Source organism: Pan troglodytes, chromosome 8 (assembly GCF_028858775.2).
Source record: "Pan troglodytes isolate AG18354 chromosome 8, NHGRI_mPanTro3-v2.0_pri, whole genome shotgun sequence".
In the NCBI taxonomy this organism is placed as follows: domain Eukaryota; kingdom Metazoa; phylum Chordata; class Mammalia; order Primates; family Hominidae; genus Pan; species Pan troglodytes.
The window spans coordinates 90104051-90127326 of record NC_072406.2 but is presented as its reverse complement, the minus strand read 5'-3'; the positions used below and the strand labels follow the sequence as shown (position 1 = coordinate 90127326).

Sequence of the window (23276 nt, the reverse complement as noted above, 5' to 3'; positions counted from 1 at the left end):
TAAACAAGCTCCTGCTAACATGCAGCCTGCCGTGGGGGCTGTAGGGCTGCCCGTGTGGAAAGCGGTGCCATTAGAGATGGCCATCTCTGACTCAGAGCTGCTGCCCTGGTGGCCACCTCAAGCCAGGGTGTGTTTTCCCTGCCAACAGGATTTTTATAGATGTGGCATGCCTCTCAAACCTCTTCTTCAGAGTCCACCCCAGTTTGCTTGTCTGAATGGTACCTCCCTGGCTGTAAGATGACCCCTGAGTCCCCAAATTAAATCTGCACATATTTGACCATTGCCAATCTGCTATCCGAATGTAGTAAAGATCTTTCCAGCCAATATTGAGGAAGGTGATAGCAAAACAAAGGAAACAAAATCTAATTCTATTTACATATTTTAATGTAAGAAGTAATACTTTAAAATACTTTAATTCTGGCTGGGTGTGGTAGCTTACACCTGTAATTCCAGTACTTTGGGAGGCAGGCGGATTGCTTGAGCCCAGGAGTTCGAGACCAGCCTGAGCAACATAGGGAGACCCCATCTGTACAAAAAAATACAAAAATTAGCTGTGGCGCATGCCTGTGGTCCCAGTTGCTTGGGAGACTGAGGTGGGAGGATCCCTTGAACCTGACAGGTAGAGGTTGCATGAGCTGAGATTGGGCCAGTGCACTCCAACCTGGGTGGACAGTAAGACCCTGTCTCAATCAATCAATCAATCAATCAATAAAACACTTTAATTCTTAAAAAAAATATATAGTGGCCTTTTCAGTATTCATGGTAACCTCTATTCTCATTCCAAGTAACCTTTCTTCTCATCTGACCAGAACTTCTTTTCCTGTTTATGTTTTTTTTTTTTTTTTTCCTTCAGACAGAATCTCGCTCTGTCACACAGGCTGCACTCCAGACTGGAGTGCAGTGGTGCAGTCTCAGCTCACTGCAACCTCTGACTTCCGGGTTCAAGAGATTCTTGTGTCTCAGCCTCCCCAGTAGCTGGGATTACAGGCGTGTGCCATCACACCCAGGTCATTTTTGGTATTTTTAGTAGAGACGGGGTTTTATCATGTTGGTCAGGCTGATCTCAAACTCTGACTTCAGGTGATCCACCTGCCTTGGCCCCCCAAAGTGCTGGGATTACAGATGTGAGCCACGACGCCTGGCCTACATTTCTTAAGCAGCCTATGATTGTTGAATGCCATGGCTGGAAGGGATCTTAGAAACCACTTTGCCCAAACTCCTTATTTTACAAATGAGAAACAGTAGTCCTGAGACACAAAGTGACTTGACCAGGATTTCATGGCATGCCACTGGCAGAGGTGGATACAGGATCCAGGTCTCTTCCCAGGCTGGGGTTCCTTCCAAGACTTCTTTACCAGGGGCAGGCTGGGTGGGAAGTCTCAGATCCGTGGCTGGTTTTTCCTGACATTCTCCTGGCTTTGTGGGCACCAGCCTTTACAGTGAGGGTGAGCAAGTGACACAGCATCCCAGTTTCTGGACTTGAGCTACAGCCTTTCATTCCTGATCAATGAAAAAAATCTTTTATCAGCCTCTGCAATTGATATTTATCTTTTACAGATGGGCACACTCGGCCAGTAGAGTTTGGTAGCCTGCTCAGGGCCATCAGCTGCTGAGAGCTAGGCAAGCCCTGGAGTCCTTGTCAGTTTTTTGATAATGACTACCTTTACTCGGTACTGCAGGCCACCCTGTGACCATTTCTGTGGTCTGAGCCTTGCCTACCTCTCCACCTCTCTTCGTCACAGCATTCGTCCATTCATTCAGCAGATGTGTTCTGAGCATCTGTCACACTGGGGGCTTTCTGGATGTAGACGTAGGACGTGGTATCTAAATTGAGTGCTGAGTCGGGGAATGGGTCTGATGCTGGCAGGGAGACCCATGACTCCTTTTTGTGACACAGCAGAAACTCTGGGTGCTGGCTGCCGTGGCTTCTTCTTGCTTAGTCACAGGGCAGAGTTCAGGCAGGAAAATGAGGCCACCGGGCCTCTTGTCCCAGGGAAAAAAGCCTTTTATAAAGATAAGAGGATAAGGCCCTGTGGACACTGAGTTGGGACCCACCCTGATAGCCAATCTCAGTAGGAGCTGGATCCAAGAAAAAGCAGGAAAGTAAACAAAACCAAAATGTGCTGGTTTTGAGTCCTTCTCCTGAAAAAAACGGAGCTAAACCCATGGCGGTTTAGAGTTTAGGGGCTGTGGGTGTGAGTATATATACGCCTATGTATCCCCCCACTCATTTTTGCTAGAAAATGGCAAACCACCTTTCTGTATCTTGTTGCATTTCCCCCGATTTTGTGAGCCCAGGGAGAGAGAACAAAATGGTGACCAGCTGTCCTTGTTTCTGTGGGAAGTTGTGAAATTTCATGTGGTCTTGATCTTTTGTCCTCAGCCACCCTCATTTTTTTTTTTTAATACCTTTAAGTTCTGGGGTACATGTGCAGAACACGCAGGCTTGTTACATAGGTATACATGTGCCATGGTGGTTTGCTGCACCCATCAACCCGTCATCTACATTAGGTATTTCTTCTGTTGCTATCCCTCTCCTAGACCCCCACCCCTGACAGGCCCTGGTGTGTGATGTTCCCCTCCTTGTGTCCATGTGTTCTCATTGTTCAACTCTCACTTAGGAGTGAGAACATGCAGTATTTGGTTTTCTGTAACCTCCCTCATCTTCAGGCTTCTCATGAGAACTCAGTGGAGCTGGTCACAGTGTCTTCTCCTTGCATGAGATAACACAAGCTTTAGGGTGGAGCCCAGATTCTGACAAGAGTTTATCTGTCCATCTCTCCAGCAAGTACCTGGTCACTACTCTTTCCCAGGCTCGGCTAAGTGCTGAGCATGCAAAGATGGAAAGATATCTACCATGAACAATATTCCAACCTGGATTTGTTCTTTTAGCTGGAACATATATATCCTGCTGTTGTGTTTCAAAGGTTTTCCTTTTTAATTGCTCTATTGTGGAGCTTTTAGAAATACCAGAAAATAATCAGCCTAGCTTATACTGACTTCCTCCTTCTCACCTTCCATTTTGTGCTTTATAGCACATGGCAAGTGTTTTTGTGTCTAAAAATCCATCAGATTCTCAGAAGGGCAACAAAGAAGATGGCTTCTGTCCCCCCACCCCCCAGGAGTTTATTGTCTTGTTGGAAAACTTGAACGAGTGGGTATCTAGTAGTACAGATAGTGCCAGACAGGTGAGGCTGCTTGAAGTTTCAGTGCCTAAGGAAGGAGGGTGTATGGTGAGCTGGGCATAGGCAGGCGGCTGGAAGGAGGGAGGTAGACCTGGCGAGGGGAGAGCACAGAGCAGGACTTGGGAGAGAATCCATTCTGTGACTGGCGGGTTTGTCTGGTAATTCGGGGCTTCTGATTGGAGCATTCGCTCGGCAGGTGCTGGAAAAATGAGGCCAGGCCAACCAGCCTCTGTTGTCCTTCCAGTCATTCTCTCTGGGCTGGTTCTCTTGTGAGGCTGCTGGGGCTGGAGAGGGGAATGGGTTGGGTTGGCATTGGGTGGGAGGCTGATGGGTAGTCTGTGATGTGTGAAGGAGGACCCGGTGGCCGCAGGTGGGTAGGTGAGGATGTAGACTGGCTGGCCTTCCCAGGATCCCCTGAGGTGTCTGACTGGCTGTCTGTGAGTTGCTAGGAGGATTGGAAAGCCAGCGTTCTCCCCAGTTTCAACTCTGAGAGTTACAGTGGGGATGTTTGGAAATAGAGTTGGTGTGTCCTCTGGGGAGTGTGGGACATGCTCCTGTGTTGTGGCTGTCTCTTTGGGGAGGAGAAGAGCATGGCTAAGGAGAGAGGGGGCTGAGGGTACCTCTGCTTTCCAGGCCTCATGTCCTCACCTCTGCAATGGGATCCGTGACTCCCCCGCCCTCTCGTGGCTTGTGTGAAAGGTAGGTGGCTGCTGCAGGTTCATGGCCACACATGGGTGGTTGTATGCTGTGTAGGTGGTAGGTGTTGTGTTGCATAAGATGCTTTATTATTTTTGTATTTATTTTCTCATTTGATCTCACCAGCAACCTTTTAGGGGTCCTTACCTGACCTTACAAGTGAGGAAACAGGTAAGGAAGGCCGGGTTACTCAGGAGTCAGTTTAGGAGAGTAATTAAGAGCCTGTACCTGAGCCAAGATACTGGATTTGAATCCTGAATCTGCCACTTACCGTGACCATGGCCAAATTGCTTTCTCTCTCTGTGCCTTGGTTTCCTCATCTGTGGAATGGGGATAATAACAGGACCTTGTATTGTGAGGGTTAAATAAGTTAGTAAGTGTTGACAGCAGTGTGTGGCACATGGTAAGTACTGTGTAAGCATAAGCTGCTATATTTATGTGTGTATTTGAGACAGGGTATAACTCTGTTGCCCAGGCTGGAGTGCAGTGGCATGATCTCAGCTAATGGCCACCTCCACCTCACAGGCTCAATTGATTATCCTACCTTAGCCTCCTGAGTAGCTGCAACTATAGGTGCATGCCACTGTGCCTGGCTACTTTTTGTATTTTTTATAGAGACAGGGTTTCACCATGTTGCTCAGGCTGGTCTTGAACTTCTGGGCTAAAGTGATCTGCCTGCCTTGGCCTCCCAAAGTGCTGAGATAACAGGCATGAGTCACCGCGCCGGCCCGGTTATTTTCATTCTTATGATTGTCCCAGTTCCATGGCTGTTTAAGTGGCATAGGGGGGCAGGAGCCCAGCCATGACATCCAGGGCGGGTTGGTTGGTTTGTTTCTCCCTACTCTACCCCCAACTCAGGGTGTGGTCTACAGACCAGTGCTGGTTTGCAATCTCCTGGTTCCTGGTCTGTGATGAAGTAAGCAAGCACAGAGATTGAGTGTTTAGCAACCTTTAGAGCAACTTGACCTTGCTAGTACTCATTGAACAGGTATAGACTGCTTCAGTGTTGTCAGATCATGTGGTGAGTGGTGTGTAGTGTGAGCTGCAGGTAAGTCATCAATAGAAGGATGATGTGATTGCAAATAAAAAAGTGGAGCTCTGGGCCAGGCGCGGTGGCTCATACCTGTAATCCCAGCACTCTGGGAGCCTGAGTCAGGTGGATCACCTGAGGTCGGGAGTTCAAGGCCAACCTGGCCAACAGTGAAACCCCATGTCTACTAAAAAATATAAAAATTAGCTGGGCATGGTGGTACGTGCCTGTACTTCCAGCTGCTTGGGAGGCTGAGATAGGAGAGTCGCTTGAACTGGGGAGGTGGATGGTGGAGTGAGCCAAGATCGTGCCACTGCACTCCAGCCTGGGCAACAGAGTGAGACTCCATCTCAGGAAAAAAAAAAAAAAAAAGTGGAGCGCAGCACTGTTGCTGCCCATCCTGAACAGTCGACCTCCTTGGGAGGAGCCTCAGCCAGTGGGAGAAGGTGGGATTGATGGCATTTTGTAGGCCAGTGCATGACATTTGTGTTCCAGAAGTCCCTGACGATTCAAGAAAGTGAGGCCTCACAGTGGAGACTTATCAATGAGCAGTTGTTTCCATTTCACACCAGTGATGCTTAGGGTACAAGTGCTTTTCCTGCCATTCCCTTAGCAGGTACGGTTCAGTCAGGTTTGGTAAGAATCCATACTGGAACACAACCTTGAGCTCGATCCTGTTTCACCTCTTAGACTGGTGGGAACTAGAAAGCTGGATGCTGCCTATCAGCAGTGGGTGTGGGGATGCAGGAACTCTTGCCTTTGCAGTTGCAGCTGTCCTGGAGCCTCTGGCAGGGTACCAGCAAAGCCCTGACCCAGAAGCCCCTCCCATGGGTGTCAGTTCCCCAGGTTCTCATGCAGGTCCTAAGGGGAAGGTCCAGGGTGTTCACTGCAGTGTTGTTTGTGGTGGTGAGGTAGAGCTGGATGTCCATTCCTGCAGAGCAAATGGGTATAATGGGTGGGTATGAGTCTGTAGTCCCTTGCAGCAATTCCAAGTGACTGGTGAGAAGCACACGTGGCAGGCAGCATGATGTATTTAAATGCACAGTGCTCAGTGAAAACATAAGAAATAGAGCATGGATGGTGCAGTGCTATTATGTAGATTGCTGATATAGAACAATACCCATCTTGCAAGAATATGAACAGATAAACACAAGAGAATGGTTGACTGTGGGTGAGGGGAGGGAAATGGGAATAAAAGGAAATAAATAAGACGAGAGAGAGAAGAGGAAATAAATACATCTCTTTCCCATCCTAGTGCTGTCTTTGAGGGGAGGGTCTCGGCTGTGCTCCATCACTCAACTCTGTGGCACCTTGTGCCTTGGCTGAGCTGGCAACCTCAGGCAGGTCGTTCACCCAGAAATGGTTTTGGTAAAGAGTTACCCATGCTGTTACATAGCTGTTAAGGTCACTAGGTGGGGAGGGACAACTTCAGGTCATGTGATAGTTGACACAGCAGGGACAAGGGTGTTTTTAACATAGGGACAAGGATGATTAGCTAGGTGATTGTGGAAGGAAGAGGTGCGCAAACACTTGATTTAAAGATGGCATTGTGAATATGCATCAGCAGTGCTTGTAAAAACCCATATTCTCATCTTGGCCATAGTGGAAAAAGTATGAATGGTCTAGGAAAACAACCACTCCATTCCACATGTTTATTGAGCTTGTGATACTACATAAGACAGGAAGATGGGCTGGGTGAGGTGACTCATGCCTGTAATCCCAGCACTTTTGGAGGCCGAGGTGGGAGGATCGATTGAGCCCAGGAGTTTGAGACCAGCCCGGGCAACACAGTGACAACTCATCTCTATGAAAATATTTTTAAAAATGACAAGGAGCCAGGAGATTTTTTTTTTTTTTTTTTTTTGAGATGGAGTCTCACTCTTGTCGCCCAGGCTGGAGTGCAGTGGCGCGATCTCGGCTCACTGCAACTTCTGCCTCCCGGGTTCAAGTGATTCTCCTTCCTCAGCCTCCCGAGTAGCTGGGATTACAGGCACCTGCCACCACACCCGGCTAATTTTTGTATTTTTAGTAGAGATGGGGTTTCACCATGTTGGTCAGGCTGGTCTCAAACTCCTGACCTCAGGCAATCCACCCGCCTCAGCCTCTCAAAGTGTTGGGATTACAGGCCTGAGCCACCGCGCCCGGCCGGAGCCAGGAGATTTTACCTTCAGGAAAGTTAAACTCTGCTCAGGATTAGGAGCAACATGTTTTTGTTTTTTTTTTATTTGGAAGAACAGGATGTTTAATTTGACTTACAGTTCCACATGGCTGGGAGGTCTCATAATCATGGCAGAGGGCAAAAGGCACTGCTTACAATGTGGCAGCAAGAAAGAATGAGGAAGAAGCAACGGCGGAAACCCCTGATAAACCCATCAGATCTCGTGAGACTTACTATCACAAGAATAGCATGGGAAAGACCGGCCCTTATGATTCAGTTACCTCCCCGTAAGTCCCTCCCACAACACGTGAGAATTCTGGGACATATAATTCAGTTGAGATTTGAATAGGGACACAGCCAAATCATTATCATTCCGCCCCTGGCCCCTCCAAATCTCAGGTCCTCACATTTCAAAACCAATCATGCCCTCCCAACAGTCCCCCAAAGTCTTAACTCATTTCAGAATTAATCCAAAAGTCCACAGTCCAAAGTCTCATCTGAGACAAGGCAAGTCCCTTCCGCCTATGAACAGTTCCATATGGCTGGGGAGGTCTCATAATCATGGTGGAGGGCAAAAGGCACTTCTTACATGGTGGCAGCAAGACAGAATGAGAGGAGCAACATGTTCTTTTTCCTTTTGTTGAGATGGGGGTTTTGCCATGTTGCCCAGGCTGAAGTGCAGTGGCCATTCATAGGCGTGATCATTGTGCACTACAGCCTCAAACTCCTGGACTCAAGTTATCCTCCCACTGCAGCCTCCTGAGTAGCTGAGATACAGGTGCACACCACCACACTTGACTTAGAGCAGCCTTTTAATTGCCAGAAACCACTGTTAAGGAATTGCGAGAGCTCTTGTTTTCTGGGAATATTCAAGTAGAACCTCAGCCATGTCAGGGAAGGAGTTCTATCATCTTCATGGTGTATGTAGATGCCATCTGCAGTCCTTCCTGCACTAATTGAAGTGGGCTCCAAGTTTTAGGTCTGATGCTGTAACAGGCAGAATATCCCTTATCCAAAATACTTAGGACCAGAAGTATTTCAGATTTTGGATTATTTTTGGATTTTGGAATATTCCCATATACATAATGAGATATCCTGGGGATGGGACCGAAGTCTAAACATGAAATTCATTTATGTTTCATATATACCTTCTACATATAGCTTAAAAGTGATTTTTTTTTTTTTTTTTTTTTTGAGATGGAGTTTCAAAACAGAGTCTCACTCTGTTGCCCAGGCTGAAGTGCAGTGTCGCGATCTCGGCTCACCGCAACCTCTGCCTCCCAGGTTCAAGCGATTCTCCTGCCTCAGCTTCCCCAGTAGCTAGGATTACAGGTGCCCACCACCATGCCCGGCTAATTGTATTTTTAATTTTATTTTTCTTTTTTATTATTTTTTTTGAGACAGAGTCTCACTCTATCACCCAGGCTGGAGTGCAGTGGTGCAATCTCAGCTCACTGCAACCTCTGCCTCCCGAGTTCAAGCAGTCCTCCTGCCTCAGCCTCCCGAGTAGCTGGGACTACAGGCACGTGCCACCACGCCCGGCTAATTTTTGTATTTTTAGTAGAGACGGGGGTTCTCCATATTGGCCAGGCTGGCCTCGAACTCCTGACCTCAAGCAATCTGCTTGCCTCGGCCTCCCAAAGTGCTGGAATTACAGGCGTGAGCCGCTGCGCCCGGCTGCTTAATGGTGATTTTATACACTATTTTAAATAATTGTGTGTATGAAACGAAGTGTATGTACATTGAACCATCAGAATGCAAAGGTGTTACTATCTCATGTTGATGCTCTGAAAGTTTGGGATTCTGGAGCATTTTGGATTTTTGAATGAGGGATGCTCAATGGCTCGTTTATTTATTTATTTATTTATTTATTTATTTATTGATTGATTGAGACGGAGTCTCGCTCTGTCGCCCAGACTGGAGTGCAGTGGTACGATCTCGGCTCACTGCAAGCTCCGCCTGTTGGGTTCACGCCATTCTCCTGCCTCAGCCTCCCGAGTAGCTGGGACTACAGGCGCATGCCACCACGCCTAGCTAATTTTTTGTATTTTTAGTAGAGATGGGGTTTCACCATGTTAGCCAGGATGGTCTCGATCTCCTGACCTCGTGATCCGCCCACCTCGGCCTCCCAAAGTGCTGGGATTACAGGTATGAGCCACCGCGCCCGGCCCTCAATGGCTCGTTTTTAATGGGAGCACAGTCTTGCCTGATTGAGATTTATGTCACCAGTTCTCCTTGATTGGAGATGTAGAGATTTCCCATTTTTTCTGTACTTACAATGCTGCGGTGCATCGCCTCATGCTATAGATCTTTGTATGCTTCTTTATTTTCTCAGGATGAATTCCTAGAAGTGGTGCTGTTGGGTCAAAGGGTGTGGACTTTGAACGGCTGTTGATACAAATTGCTGGGCTGAAACAGCAGTCCTGGGTTCACGCTTGGGGTTCCCCAGGTGCAGTCTTTGGATTGGCTTTTTCAGAGTCACTGGGGAAGCTTCTGAAAGATTAAACCCCTTGGCCTCACCCTAGGTCTGTGAATCAGAACCTGGGTGTGGGCTGGTCCCCAGGGGGTCCTTTTACTCGGTGTTTGGGAAATAGGCACGGCATCTCCTCAGTGTCCAAGCCTGTCCTGGAAGGGAGACAGAGACCACACCTGTCTGTTCCCTCTAAGGGAGAGCTGTGGTGTGAGTGCAGCTCGGTGGCAGCGAGTGAGAGGAGCTCAGTTTAGGGACTTGGCTCTGGGTGTCACTTTGTTCCTCTGTAAAGTGGGAGTGGCCTTGGGGAGTCTAATGTGCTAATACCAGCATATGAGTGAGTATTTCTCTTACTAATGTCATAAGATGAGAAGGATCTCATAGTTGGCTTTCTGGCTGGGCCAGGCCAGATCTGGGAAGAGTGTGCAGGGAGAAGTGGGTCAGGACGGAGAGCTCGTCTTTCCAGCCCTTCCCCAGGGGGACCCTGGGCTGCTCCACTGTTGGAGCCAGGTGCTATTGGCTCAGGCCCACTGTGGGTCCTGGCGTCCTTATGTCCAGGTCAGCAAAGAGGAGCTGCTTTTGCCGGGGGTTGCTGCATCCTGTGCCTAGAAGTGAGAGTGCCAGGAGGCTGGGGTGTGGGCTTCCCAGCCATTGTCTGCAGTGCGGGAAGGAGGCCCCAAGGTGCCTCCCCGCCCGTCAGCGTGGACCGCAGAAGTCACTGATGCTGCCTTTCTGATGCGATGCAGCAGTCTTTCCTCAGAGGGCCATAGCTGCACTGTGTGGATGTGCTACTTCCTGACACCGCAGTTAGTCCAGATGGGTTTGCTCAGGTGCACCCAGCCAAGGGGTAACTCTTTGCCAGGTGTAACCTCCAGGATAGTACTGTAGATGGGCTGTTTACCAGTTGTCCCTGTAAAGGTCAAGTCTGCTCTGACGGCCCTGTTTCTTGGTCTGTAAGTCAGAAGGAACATCATTTATTCACTTCTTCAAGTAAACATACTGTGCTGTAGTAGTCAGGATGAATGGTCCACATTAGGGAGCAGACAGCAGCACAGCTGACTTGGGGACTGGTAAGTTGTGCCTTGCTGTGGGCGCTTGGGAAACACATCCAAGGAAGGGGATTGTTTTTCTTTTTTCTTCTCTTTTCTTTTTTTTTTTTTTGAGATGGAGTTTCACTCTGTCACTCAGGCTGGAGTGCAATGGCGCGATCTTGGCTCACTGCAACCTCTGCCTCCCGGGTTCAAGCCATTCTCCTGCCTCAGCCTCCCAAGTAGCTGGGACTATAGGCGTGCGCCACCATGCCCGGCTTGCTTGCTTGCTTATTTATTTATTTATTTACTTGAGACGGAGTCTCGCTCTGTCACCCAGGGTGGAGTACAGTAGCACGATCTTAGCTCACTGCAACCTCCGCCTCCCGGGTTCAAGCAATCCTCCTGCCTCAGCCTCCTGAGTAGCTGGGATTACAGGCTCATGTCACCACATCTGGCTAATTTTTATATTTTTAGTAGAGATGGGGTTTTACCATGTTGGTCAGGCTGGTCTCAAACTCCTGACCTCGTGATATGCCCGCCTCGGCCTCCCAAAGTGCTGGGATTACAGGTGTGAGCCACTGTGCCCAGGCTTTATTTTTGTATTTTTAGTAGAGACGGGGTTTCACCACGTTGGCCAGGCTGGTCTCAAACTCCTGACCTCAAGTGATCCACCCGCCTTGGCCTCCCAAAGTGTTAGGATTACAGGCGTGAGCCACCATGCCCAGCCAAAGGGGATCGTTTTTCTCTTATGGAAGGGGGCCCTGGGGTGAAGGTCTGTCTCCTGAAGGAGATAACTTGAGAGCAGAGCTTTCTGGGCTGAGTAGAAGTTCATTAGGTGATAGGTAGGTGCGTTCCAGGCAGGAGAAGCAGAAGCGTGAGGATATGCATTAATGTAGGACACAGCCAGGTGTGCCAGGTGACCATGGGCACCATGGTGACTGGACAGTGGCTGGGTCAGGGAGGGGTTGCAGGAGATGACCTGGAGAGGAGGTAGAGGCTGTGCCAAGGACCCAGCCTTGTGGCCTCCCAGATCTGGCCTCCAAATCTGCTTCTGTTTCTGAGCTGTGACGCTTAGGTAAGTTGCCTAGTGTCTTGGAGCTTCAGCTTCCTCACCTGTAAGATGCAAGCAATAAGATGAACTTTAGAGGGAGTTATTAAATGATATAATATATATACACTGTAGAGCAGAGAACTTGACACATAGTCAAATGTTCACTAAGTGTTTATCTCTTCCTTTTAAAGTCTGGGGTAAGGCTTTTTGACTTTAGGCCAGAGGGAGCCATAGAAGGTTGTGGAGGATGAAATTGATAAGATTATATCCATCTGCTGTTATGTTTGGGTGTTGGTGTTGTGTGGAGGATACTGGTCCAAGATAAGGATGAGTGAGGAGTGAGAAGAGCCTTCCTCTTTCATGGTCTCTTGCTGGATTTCTCGTCAGCCATCTCCGGTGGGCGGCAGGGATGGCTTGCCAAGGCTCTGAGCTGAAGTTTTGGAGGAAGAGGCCAGGTTTTAAAATGTGTCCCTGGTGAGCCAGCTACCCCTGAGCGAACCTATAGGAGTGGACACTTGCTGAGCACAAGTCTGGTCATGAGAAAGTGGAATGAGTATGAGGAGAGGGGCAGAAAGCTGGGCCTTGAGCCTGTGGAACTGTGCATTGTAGTGTAGCCATAGAAAGCATTTGTTGACCACTCATGTGTGCCCCGGGAGATTGCAAGGATCATCTCATCCCAGCAACTCTAAGATGAAGGCCACTACTCTCCTCATTTTACAGATGAGGGAACTGAGGCACAGAGAGAATAAGTCACTTGCCCAGAGTCCCAAGCCAGTGAGTCGGGATTTTGCCCTTGGCTGTTGGAATCCTGAGGGCACGCCCATTGTACTGGGGTGGAGAATTGGAGCAGGCTTTGGGGAGTTTTCTGCTACCAGTTCCTGCTGGCAGATTTCCATTGCCCACAAGGAAGAACGCTGCAGCAGGGTGTGTTGGTCTGTGGTGAGGTGGCTGCCTCTGGAGGTGCTGAGCTCCCCTAGTCTGGGAGGGCCTGGATGGCTGCCTGGCCTGGATGCTGCCACAGCAGAGTCAGTGCCATCCTTACTAGGGAGATAGGTTACATGCTACCCTAGCCCTTGCCAACTTCAAGGCGGATGGGACCTCAGAAACCAAGCCCTGCAGGAGGGCACAGATGTGGGAGAATTCAGAGGAAAGCCATCTTCAGATTGGGCCATGAGTTGTCTGAGTACGTGGAGAGTGGCAGGTCTGGGGTGCTACCTGCTGTTTTCCAGCACTGGCTAGTTGATAACAGCTGTCCTGGGCTGCAAACCTCTTTGCCGCATCTGGGTAGGAGGAGAATCCTGGGATTGCTGCCCCGTCCCGGCGTGGGTGACTTTGGGTGAGTGCCCTCCCTTTCTGGGTCTTTGCATCTAGCATTTGGTGACCTTGCACAGCACGGAGCTTCCTCTACTTCCTCACCGCCTGCCTGGCCCTCTCAGGCATGCACAGGCCTGTCAGGAGCCAGGCCATGGAGGGGGCAGGGGCCCACTTCCTCAGGAGCACTCAGGGCAAGCCCTGACCTGAAGGGATAGACGCGGGGCCCAGCCGCGTGACTCGTGTGCCGTCAGGAGCTGCTCCTGCACTGGTGCCAGGTGGTGTCATCGGGGTTCGGATTAAAAGATAACTCTATTGGCAGGAGGAGGCAGGCCTTTTCTGGCTTTAATAGCCAAGCCCACAGCCTGCGCCATGCAGCATCTCCCAGCCCCTGCTCCCATGTGCCTCTGCCTCTCCTTTTGCTCCCTGTGTGCCTGGAGGGCTGGCAGGGGACCCGTCCTCAGATTGTGCTGCTAGCACTGTCTCCCCTACCTTGTCCCCAGCTCCCCTCTGTGGAGAGGTTTTTAAATCCTACGAGCAATCAGGATTTGCTTCCCTTTTTCTCTCTCCTTCTCCAAGAAAAGCGAAGTCCCAGGGAACTGCAGAGTCCACGTGTGGTAGAGGGTGGAGATGTGGAAACAGAATCCAGGTCTTTGGGGAGGCCAGGTTGATGGGGACATGCAGGGCTGCTTTGGCCTAAGCGTGGTGGCCAAGTGAGCCATGTGCCACTTGGTCACCTGCGCTGATGGAGAAGGCTGTTCTGGCTCCTGGGAGGAAGGTGCTTGTGGTAGCAGCAGCTACCCTGAGGCCAAAGCTTCCTTGAAGCCATGCTGGTCTTGAGTAGTCTTTGGTGGTCCCACACTCCTGAATGGGCAATCACAGGACTTCGGAGGGTCTCTGGGGAGCCTCAGGGGCTATGCTATCTATGGGAAAGGAGATAGAACCTGCCTGGAAATTCTACCACTCTCCAGTGACACAGAGACAAGGGGACCAGAATATTTGGATAGAATATTTTCAAACTTCTTCATCATGTCTCCTGTGTTTGTATAGGCCCTCATTTTGGGAACCACATCCTTTTTTTTTTCTTTAATTCTACCACTAAGAAATTATATGATAGATCTTTTTCTTTTTCCTCTCTTTTCTTTTGTCTCTTTCTTATCTCCCCCTTTCCCCTTCTCTCCCTTTCCCCCCTCCCCCTCTCCTTCTCTTTCTCTTTCTCTCTTTGTAGAAATAGGGTCTCACTATGTTGCCCAGGCTGGTCTTGAACTCCTGGGCTTAGGTTATTGACCCACCTCGGTCTCCCAAAGTGCTGGGATTACAGGCATGAGCCAACCAGATTTTTTCTTCAAGTGTTATTTTTATCTGTTTGCCTAAACATTAGTTTATTAAGAGGAAAGATTCTCTTAGGATATTTTCCCTTTTGGGGTACATAAAACATGGCAGCAGTAGCACAACATTACTCACTTGTTTTTAAATCAATTGTTAAATAGCAAAAATTATTTATTTATTTGTTTATTTATTTATTTATTTATTTTTGGAGATGGAGTCTCTCTCTGTTGCCCAGGCTGGAGTGCAGTGGCGCAGTCTCCACTCACTGCAACCTTCGCCTCCCAGGTTCAAGCTATTCTCCCGCCTCAGCCTCCTGAGTAGCTGGGTTTACAGGCATGCACCACTACATCCAGCTAATTTTTGTATTTTTAGTAGAGATGGGGTTTCACCATGTTGGCCAGACTGGTCTTGAACTCCTGACCTCAGGTGATCTGCCCGCCTCAGCCTCCCAAAGTGTTGGGATTATAGGTGTGAGCCACCATGCCTGGCTTTTTAATTTTTTGATGCCTATTTTTTTTTCCTGCAGTAAGCAACAAATATTTTATAGAATTATTTGGGCAGTGGGATTATTTTTCTTCGAATTTTCTGTTTTAAACATTTTAATGATACTCTCTTTCTCTGACATTTTGTTTTGAAAATGTTCAGATCCATCAAAGAATGGAAGGGAAAGTACGATAAACACTTGTTTAGTCTTCACCGAGACTCACCAGTGGTTAACAGCTTGCCATATTTGCTTTTTTTTTTTTTTTTTTGAGATGGAATTTCACTCTTGTGGCCCAGGCTGGAGTGCAATGGTGTGATCTCGGCTCACTGCAACCTCTGCCTCCTGGGTTCAAGCGATTCTCCTGCCTCAGCCTCTCGTCACCATGCCCGGCAAATTTTTTTGTATTTTTAGTAGAAACAGGGTTTCACCATATTTGCTGGGCTGGTCTCGAACTCCTGACCTCAGTGATCCACCCCCCTTGGCCTCCCAAAGTGCTGGGATTACAGGCGTGAGCTACTGCGCCTGGGCCATATTTGCTTTTTTACTTTCTCACTCTGCAGATGTATCCATATAAAACTTGTTTTCCTGATTCATTTGGAAAAAAGTTGTGGACATCAGGACAGTTTACCCCTAAACCTTGAAGTATGCACAAACCAGTACATATTCCTACATGACACACCACCATTATTAGACCCAAGAACCTCAGCACTGATGCAATTATATCCTCTAGTCTATAGTTCTTCTTAAATCTCTCTAATTGCCCTATACCTGCCTTTTATAGATTTTTTAAAAATCTAGGCTCTAAAGAAACATGTTGCAACTGGTTGTTATGCTAATGTTATACTAGCCAAATAAAATCTGGATTATCCATGGTTGACAGATCTTTGTTAGAACATGTTGTTATGATATAGACATTTACACTCACTACTATTTTTTTTTTTTTGAGACACAGTCTCCTGGAGTGCTGTGGTGGGATCTTGGCTCACTGCAAACTTTGCCTCTTGGGTTCAAGTGATTCTTGTGCCTCAGCCTCCTGAGTAGCTGGGATTACAGGTGTGCATCACCATGCCTGGCTAATTTTTGTTCTGAAGGTGTTCAGAGCTAAGGAGGCCAGTGACCCCACATCAAAAGAGGAAAGGAGAGAAAAAGTTTCTGAGCTTTGTAAAAGATGCTACTGGTTTTTCTCTGTTTTATGTCAAATAACCTGTAACACTCCTGGCAATGGTACATTTGAGCCCTGGGTAGAGATGGGGTTTCACCGTGTTGGCCAGGCTGGTCTTGAACTCCTGACCTCAAGTGATCCGCCTGCCTCGGCCTCCCAAAGTGTTGGGATTACAGGCGTGAGCCACCGTGCCCAGCCTACACTGACTACTGATATCCCCAGGATAGCCTTAGAATTCTTGAAACTTGGGAGGGGACTGGGAGATCTGGGGACATCTGCTATCCTTTTTTTACAGAATCTGTGGTCTGAACAGCTGAGGGACTTTTCCAGTGTCCCTGAATTGAGGTTTGCTTCTGTGTTCTGAATTTCTTCACTTACGAAATCTGACACCTTCAAGTCTGGACATTTTAAACTGTCCTGCCAAATTCTTTTCTATACCCAGGGCTCAAATGTACCATTGCCAGGAGTGTTACAGGTTATTTGACATAAAACAGAGAAAAACCAGTAGCATCTTTTACAAAGCTCAGAAACTTTTTCTCTCTTTTCCCCTTTTGATATGGGGTCACTGGCCTCCTTAGCTCTGAACACCTTCAGAACATCAGCCAGGGCCACTGCAGACCAAAGCACAGCCAGGGGAGAAGGGAAATCCTGGGGAGGAAGGAGAAGGGGCGTGAGTAGTGAAACGGCATTGGCAGGGACAGGGTGGAGGAAGAGATGTATGATGGGCCAGGGCAGTGCTGCCCTGCGGGTGAGGGTCTGTCAGCTGAGTGCCTGCTGTGAGCCTCCCATGGGAAGCAGCCTGGGGCTGCAGAGTGAGCCCTGATGGACTTGGTCAGACTGGGGTTAAGTCCAGCAGTGTGACCTGCTCATCACTTTTCTTCCCTGAACCCATGTCCACCTCTCATAAGGTTGTATCGAAGTTCCAAGAAGAAAAGCAGAGCGAGTGCTTTGAAAGGACATAGGAAGGAAGGTGGCCCTGCCCCTCAAGACCGCTGTGCTGGGGTCTTGGCAAACCCCTTGCCCCTGGAACAGAGACCGGTACAAGACCTCTGGAGTGGATAGTGCCAGCTAGGGGAGGGCAGAGTGAGGAAAGGCCTTGTTCCCCGGGAGGAAGAGAGGTGCTGAGCTAGCAGTGAGGGCTTCTTGGAGGAGGTGAGATTTGAGTTTTTCTGGATGGGCAGAGGTGGAGAAGGGGTACGCTGGGAATCAGGGAGCAGAAAAGGTTGGGCTGCTTTGGGCAGTAGAACTCCTTGCCCATCCAGAAGATCCTAAAATAGACCAGCAGAGAGAGGGCTGCTTCCATCCTCTGTGTTTAAAAGAAAGGGTTACTTGGGATTCTGAGCTGTTCTTCCTACCCCATCAAAAAAAAAAAAAAAAAAGCTTTATTCTTTGCTGACAATAAAGCATGCACATTCATGTAGAAAATTTAATTAATGAAGAAGAAAAAGAAAAGCACACAAAATCCCAGAGGCAACCCTATTAACATTGTGCTGGGGAAAAATAGAACTTTTCTTGTCTGGCAAGTGTGCTAGGTGTTATCTCATTTTAGCCTCACAAAAATCCTGGGAGGTGGGTACTTTGCTTACCCCTGTTTTAGGGGCAAGGAGAGTGAGGTGCAGACAGAGGCACAGAGTGGTTAAAGAACTTGCCCTGAGTCACACAGCTAGTCAGTGGGTAAGCTGGGATTCCCAGGCAGGCAGTTGGGCTCCAGAGCTCACACAGGTAGCCCCTCTGCAATCCTGACCCCCCTTGTAGATACCTTGCTGTTTTTGTATGTGCACATGCAGCCTCTCACACACACAGGCTAGGGTTCAGATTCTGAGTAGGTGATAGAGATCCAAAACCACCAGGCAGTAGAAACGCACCATCTTCCACCCACAGCTTCCTATGTGAGGCCTTCCATTGGTGGCTTGGAGTTTGGGAACGGAGGTTTTGTCCACTGGCTCTGGTTCTGAGGGACAGAAAAATCAGTCCACCAGTGGGAAGGCCGCATGCCGGCCACGCGCCGGGTAGGGAGACAGTAGGGAGTGGAGAAGAGGACTCAGCTCTGGGAAGGGTTCAGGCCCAGGGAGTAGGGGGTCAAAAACTGCTGTCCCTTCCCCCATCCCCCATTGATCCAGTTTCCTCCAGGGAGAATTAGAAAACCAGGTAATGGTGTCTGCACTGACTTCTAGTCCACAGGCTGTTGGCTATGTTTTGGTTACTTTTTGCTGGTCTGTTTGAACTACTTTGGACTTATGTCATTCTGCCCCCAAGCACGGGACCGTCCAGAGCAGATGCTTCCCTATGGCATTCAGGGACTGACTATGGACTTGGCAAGTCACAGCCCAGCACTGCTGCCCATTGAGACACAAGATTGGCAGGTGCTGCTGTCTGGGGCGGGCAGGGACTCCTGGAGCCCTTTGCCGTGCCCCCAACCCCTTGGCCTGGCAGGGCCACTGGAGGACAGACACTATCGATGGCCTCTCTCGACCTTGTTTTCTCTTCAGTAAAGTGGGGCTGAGATGTCTGTTCTCATTACCTAACAGGGTTATGGAGGAGTAAATGGGCTGGTGGATAAGGAAAATGTGGCAGCATTACTGGGTGGGGGCGGGGGGGTCCCCAGTGAATACCTTTGTCCCCTGACAGTCCCGCTTAAGTATGCATTGTGTATTAGGTCTTCAGTGCACTTTCACCTCCTTCTCTCACTCCTTCCTTGCTGAGACACTGGTCGGTAGGTAAGGTGACGTTTATTTGTCCTGCAATCAAGAATGGAAGAAACTGAGCTTCAGAGAGGGGCTGCTCTGGTGGTCAAATGGCTAGCACGCCAATGCCAATGCCAGAGGCAGGGCTGGGACTAGGCTTGGCTCCCAACCAGGGGGTGCCCTGTCCCTGCACACACAGCATACTGGCCTTGCCATTCTCCCAGTGACCCAGTACCTACTGCGTTTAGTCTGAGAGGACAGCAGGAAGCCAGTGTTCCAGATTCAGCTTTGTTTGTCCTTGGCTGGTGGCCGCCTCTCTGGTTGTTCATTTATTCAGCAATCCTTTATTTTCATTTTAAAAACTTGATTACCCTTTAAAATGGACAAATACTGTATATATTTATCATGTACACGTATTGTTTTGAAATTCAGCAATCCTTTATTGGGTGTCTCCTGGCTGCCTGGCCCTGTGAGGGAAGCTAGGGCAGCAGAGATGAAGGTACCACCCTGGTCTCCAGGAACTCACCGTCTGGTGTGTGAGGTGTCTTGTAAACAGTCATTGGCAATACAGTACACAGGTGCAGTGTCCAAGGGGAGCAGGCTGGGGCCCTGGGAACACAGAGGCCTCAGTTTCCCCATCTGTCAAATGGGGCACTGGACTACTTTATCTTTGGGGTCCCTTCTGTTGTTGACATTCTGTGACTCTTCCTGATAACTGTGCTGTCTTACAAGTAAGAACACATCTAGTGTCAACCAAAATTTTATGATGAAAGTGCTCCCAAGTCAGATGCAGAGGGAGGAGGCTGTTGCATTCCATACATGTACCTTTTCACAAACAAGTCCTCACTTTCTAATGGGCCACCTACATTTGTTTTGCATGGCCAGGCAGTGTTTTTCTCACAGGTTGCTTGACTAATGGCTGTGTGCCTGTGCCAACAGGCTGCTTATGGGTCACGAGGTAGGGAGGGATTGAGGGCACGTGTCAGATGTGCTACTGTGATCAGAGCCAGGACTGGGTGCGATTCCATTAGCTGGGGCATTCCGGGAAGCTGGGGCACCCCAGGAAGCTGTGCCATCCCATGTTCCTAATGCCTTGTTTGGCCTGTGGGTGTGTCTGTCCTCCCGAGTCTGGGACTTGTGGGGACCATAAATGCAGATGATGAGGGCAGGGTGCTGTGATCCCTGGGGGCCTGTGTCTCTGAGCCAACCTGCAGAAAGAGGCAGGGTCGAGTCTGAGAGAGGGGCAGGGCTGGGGACAGCCAGATCCCTGAGGGTTCCCCCTTTCTGGGCCTTGTGCTAGGGGACTCGTTCAAAGTTATACAGCCAGCAAGCAGCAGAGCCGGATGGCTCCGGAGTCAGTGTTCCCGCATGCAGAATGTGAGCTTTTCAGCACACCAGCCCTCAGCCACCTGCTGTGGGAGAAAGTGTTTGAGATGAAGTGCTGAGGGGCTGCATTTTCAGTAGGATCCAGCGACCTTTTTTTGTGATGTCCTGTGGGAGTGATGTGTAGCGGGGTTGGAGGGAATGTGGCTTTTGGGAATGAGCTGAGCTGAATTGTTGCTTTCTTCTCGTGTGTGTGTGTGTGTGTGTGTGTGTGTGTCTGTTGGGGGACAGAGGTGAGCTCACCAGCCTATGAATAATGAGCTGTGTGAGGTGACAGCTGCTCACAGAACAAAGAGACATGGAGACTCACCACCTTCCCTCCTTTGTTAAGTCCTTACTGTGTCCCAGTCACTGCTGCAGGCTGTGAGATGCAGAGATAAACCAAAGCCTCATCCTTGAGAAGTCCTCAGCAGGACCACATCTGCAGTTTGCAGTTTGCAGTTTGCAGGCCCAGTGCAAAATGAAAATTGGGAGCTCCTTGCAGCACATAAATCATTGAGGATTTCACGATGGCAACAGCAGAGTGCGAAGCCAATTGTGAGCCTTGTGAGACTGCACAAGGTTACACATCCATGAAACCACCCTGACCCCAGCCTCATAGGTGAAGCCAGGCCTAGTAGACATCAGCTAGAACCATAGGGAGGCATGCATAGGGAGATAGGGGAGCAGGTCATTCCTGGGTAGGGGGATCTGGGAAACTCCTCGGAGAGGTCTCATTTGAGCTGGGCCTGAAGGGTCAGTTGGGATGTTGGTAGAGGCAGTAGTGATGGTGGAATCAGAAAACTGAATGGGAACACCTGGGAATGGGCTGGGTGTGATGAGCAAGTGGCACTATAGTCTGGCCAGAAGTATGGGTGGTAGAAGGGGGAGCCCTGGGAGGGTGTGGACAGGTTAGGCTGGGCCCATGGAGACCCTCCAGTGCCAGCTTCCAGGCAGGTTTTATTCTGAGGCTGGAGAGCTGGGGACTCCTGGAAGCTCAGAGATGGTACAGGGCTGGGCTCTGGGAAGCTCCCTCTGGAGGTGGCACTCGCTGATATTCCAGTAGCTCAGAATAACTACTCCAGCGCTACCTTGAGACATCCAAGTGTAAAGCATAATTATTTACAGGCATGCGCCACTATGCCCAGCTAATTTTGTATTTTTAGTAGAGATGGGGTTTCTCCATGTTGGTCAGGCTGGTCTTGAACTCCCGACCTCAGGTGATCTGCATGCCTCGGCCCCCCAAAGTGTTGGGATTACAGGCGTGAACCACCGTGCCTGGCCGTAAAGTGTAATTATTGACCTCATCCTCTGTGTGCCATTATAGAGGAGGAATCAGAGGTGCAGAGAAGTATTATGTACCTTGCCCGTGGTGGTAAATGGCAAACCTGGGACCCTAGAGACCCAAGGTGAATCGTGGGGTAGATGAGATGAGTTGAGCTATGAGAGGTGTGGCCACATCGTGGCAGTGGAGAGGAAGTGACGAGCACAAGAGGCTTGGAGGTAGGACAGGTAGACCTTGGCTGCTGATGGGCTCAAGAGCGCCCTCCAGCTGAAGACATCCTGCTGCAGCTCAGCATCCGTGTTGGCAGGGGCATCCCTCTTTGAGAAGCTGCTTGCCGTTCTCATTGTTAAATCCTGCTAGCTGTTGTCTATAGGTTTTTGGCCCCAATCTGCCTCTAAGTTTCCCCTTTTCCTCATCACCACCTTTTGGGCATGTTGTATTTTTTTTCTTCTTGCAACTCTTCGTTCTTCCCTGCCTTCCACATTTGTTGTGGCTTTGTGCTGAGTACAGTGGTTCAGGTATGGTCAGAGCAGCTAGGGTAGATGGAACTGACTTCAGTATATCTCAATGGATGCTCTTGGCTTTGGGATCTTCTGCACTTTTGGGATGCTCACCATCTCTGGCTCCCACCTATAGTGCCCCTCCCTATCATTGTGTCCACCGTACCATGTCTCCACACATTTCCAAATACTTCCTAGGATGGTTGTCAACCACTGGCTCAATTCTCAGATTACTCCTGGGATAGGTTCTAGCCTCCTCCTTGTAACACCTTTTCTTTTCTTGCCCTCCAATGTCAGAGGGTGCAGTGCTTAGCATAAAGATACGGAGGCAGATGAAGTAGCCTGTGACCCTGCCTAACCCCTTCTTGGGTCTGGAACCTGCATTCTGTCCATTCTCCCAGCCTAGCAGGTGACCTGCTGGAGCTCAGTAACTCGACACCGCCTTGCTAATTGTCTGCTGAGGTCACAGTGAGCTCTTGTCACCGCCCATCCAGCAGGACCACAGTCCCCGACTGGGTTGACTGGTTCAGCCACTGTTCTGGACACTCATGGGAAACAAGTGGCCTTTGTCATGAGCTGGTGGACAGAGTGCGCTGTCAGCACGGGTGAGGGCTGGATACCCAGAGTTTCTGGGGAAAGCTGCACCCAGGGCAGCCAGCTCAGAGCTGGGAGGCCCAGAACAGACCTCATTTTCTCTGATAATGGGAAGCACAGAGTTGCAGAGACTTTTTTTTTTTTTTCTTCCCTAGTGACTTGTGTCAACAGACTTCATTGGTTCTGCTTGGCAGAGGCCTGGGAGGTTACCTGTGGGCTTGTGAGGCCTGGGAGTTTACCTGTGGGCTTGTGAGGCCTGGGAGGTTACCTGTGGGCTTGGGAAGCCTGGGAGGTTACCTGTGGGCTTGTGAGGCCTGGGAGGTTACCTGTGGGCTTGTGAGGCCTGGGAGTTTACCTGTGGGCTTGTGAGGCCTGGGAGGTTACCTGTGGGCTTGGGAAGCCTGGGAGGTTACCTGTGGGCTTGGGAGGCCTGGGAGGTTACCTGTGGGCTTGTGAGGCCTGGGAGGTTACCTGTGGGCTTGTGAGGCCTGGGAGGTTACCTGTGGGCTTGTGAGGCCTGGGAGGTTACCTGTGGGCTTCACAGCCAGGTGTTCATCTTATCCACTGAAATGCAAACACCTAGGGGGAATGGAGACGTTTGGAGATTTGAATGTTTCAGTTTGGGCAGTTCTTCTTCAGTTATCTTGATGGGGGTGTCTTCGTCACTACCCCTCAAACACACACACAACCCACATATAAAAGACCACACATCTTAAAAGAGCTTGGAAAATATTAGTTGACTTGGTTTAATGCATAAAGCTTGAGAGGAACATGTACATATTAACAGGGGTTGGGATGGTCCTTAATGGGTGTCCTTTCCCGAGGATTCCATTTGCTTGGCACACGGTGTTGGTGCGCAGGTGGATTTGGGTGCATTCCTATCTGTCTTTTGAGACTATCTTAAGAGGCTCCAGTGAATGGACTTATAATGAAAAAGCGAGTGG

At 49.5% G+C, this 23276-nt stretch overlaps 1 protein-coding gene and 1 long non-coding RNA gene across 4 annotated transcripts in view; one reads left to right on the top strand and one right to left on the bottom strand.

Moving 5' to 3' along the window:
• The window catches only part of DLG5 (discs large MAGUK scaffold protein 5), a 136054-nt gene that overhangs the window by 14796 nt on the left and 97982 nt on the right, over window positions 1-23276 (top strand). The gene's annotated exons all lie outside the window — the stretch shown is intronic.
• On the bottom strand, window positions 5447-22164 carry LOC107966764 (uncharacterized). 2 transcript variants are annotated; one of them, XR_010146940.1, is made up of 6 exons: window positions 20285-22164; window positions 19118-19799; window positions 18831-18963; window positions 18520-18645; window positions 17667-17858; window positions 5447-5842 (listed from the first exon to the last, which is right to left on the bottom strand). It is a non-coding gene; the product is annotated as an uncharacterized LOC107966764 (long non-coding RNA). The 2 variants fall into 2 exon arrangements; XR_010146939.1 differs by lacking the exon at window positions 5447-5842 and having other exon boundaries at window positions 17302-17858; window positions 20285-22135.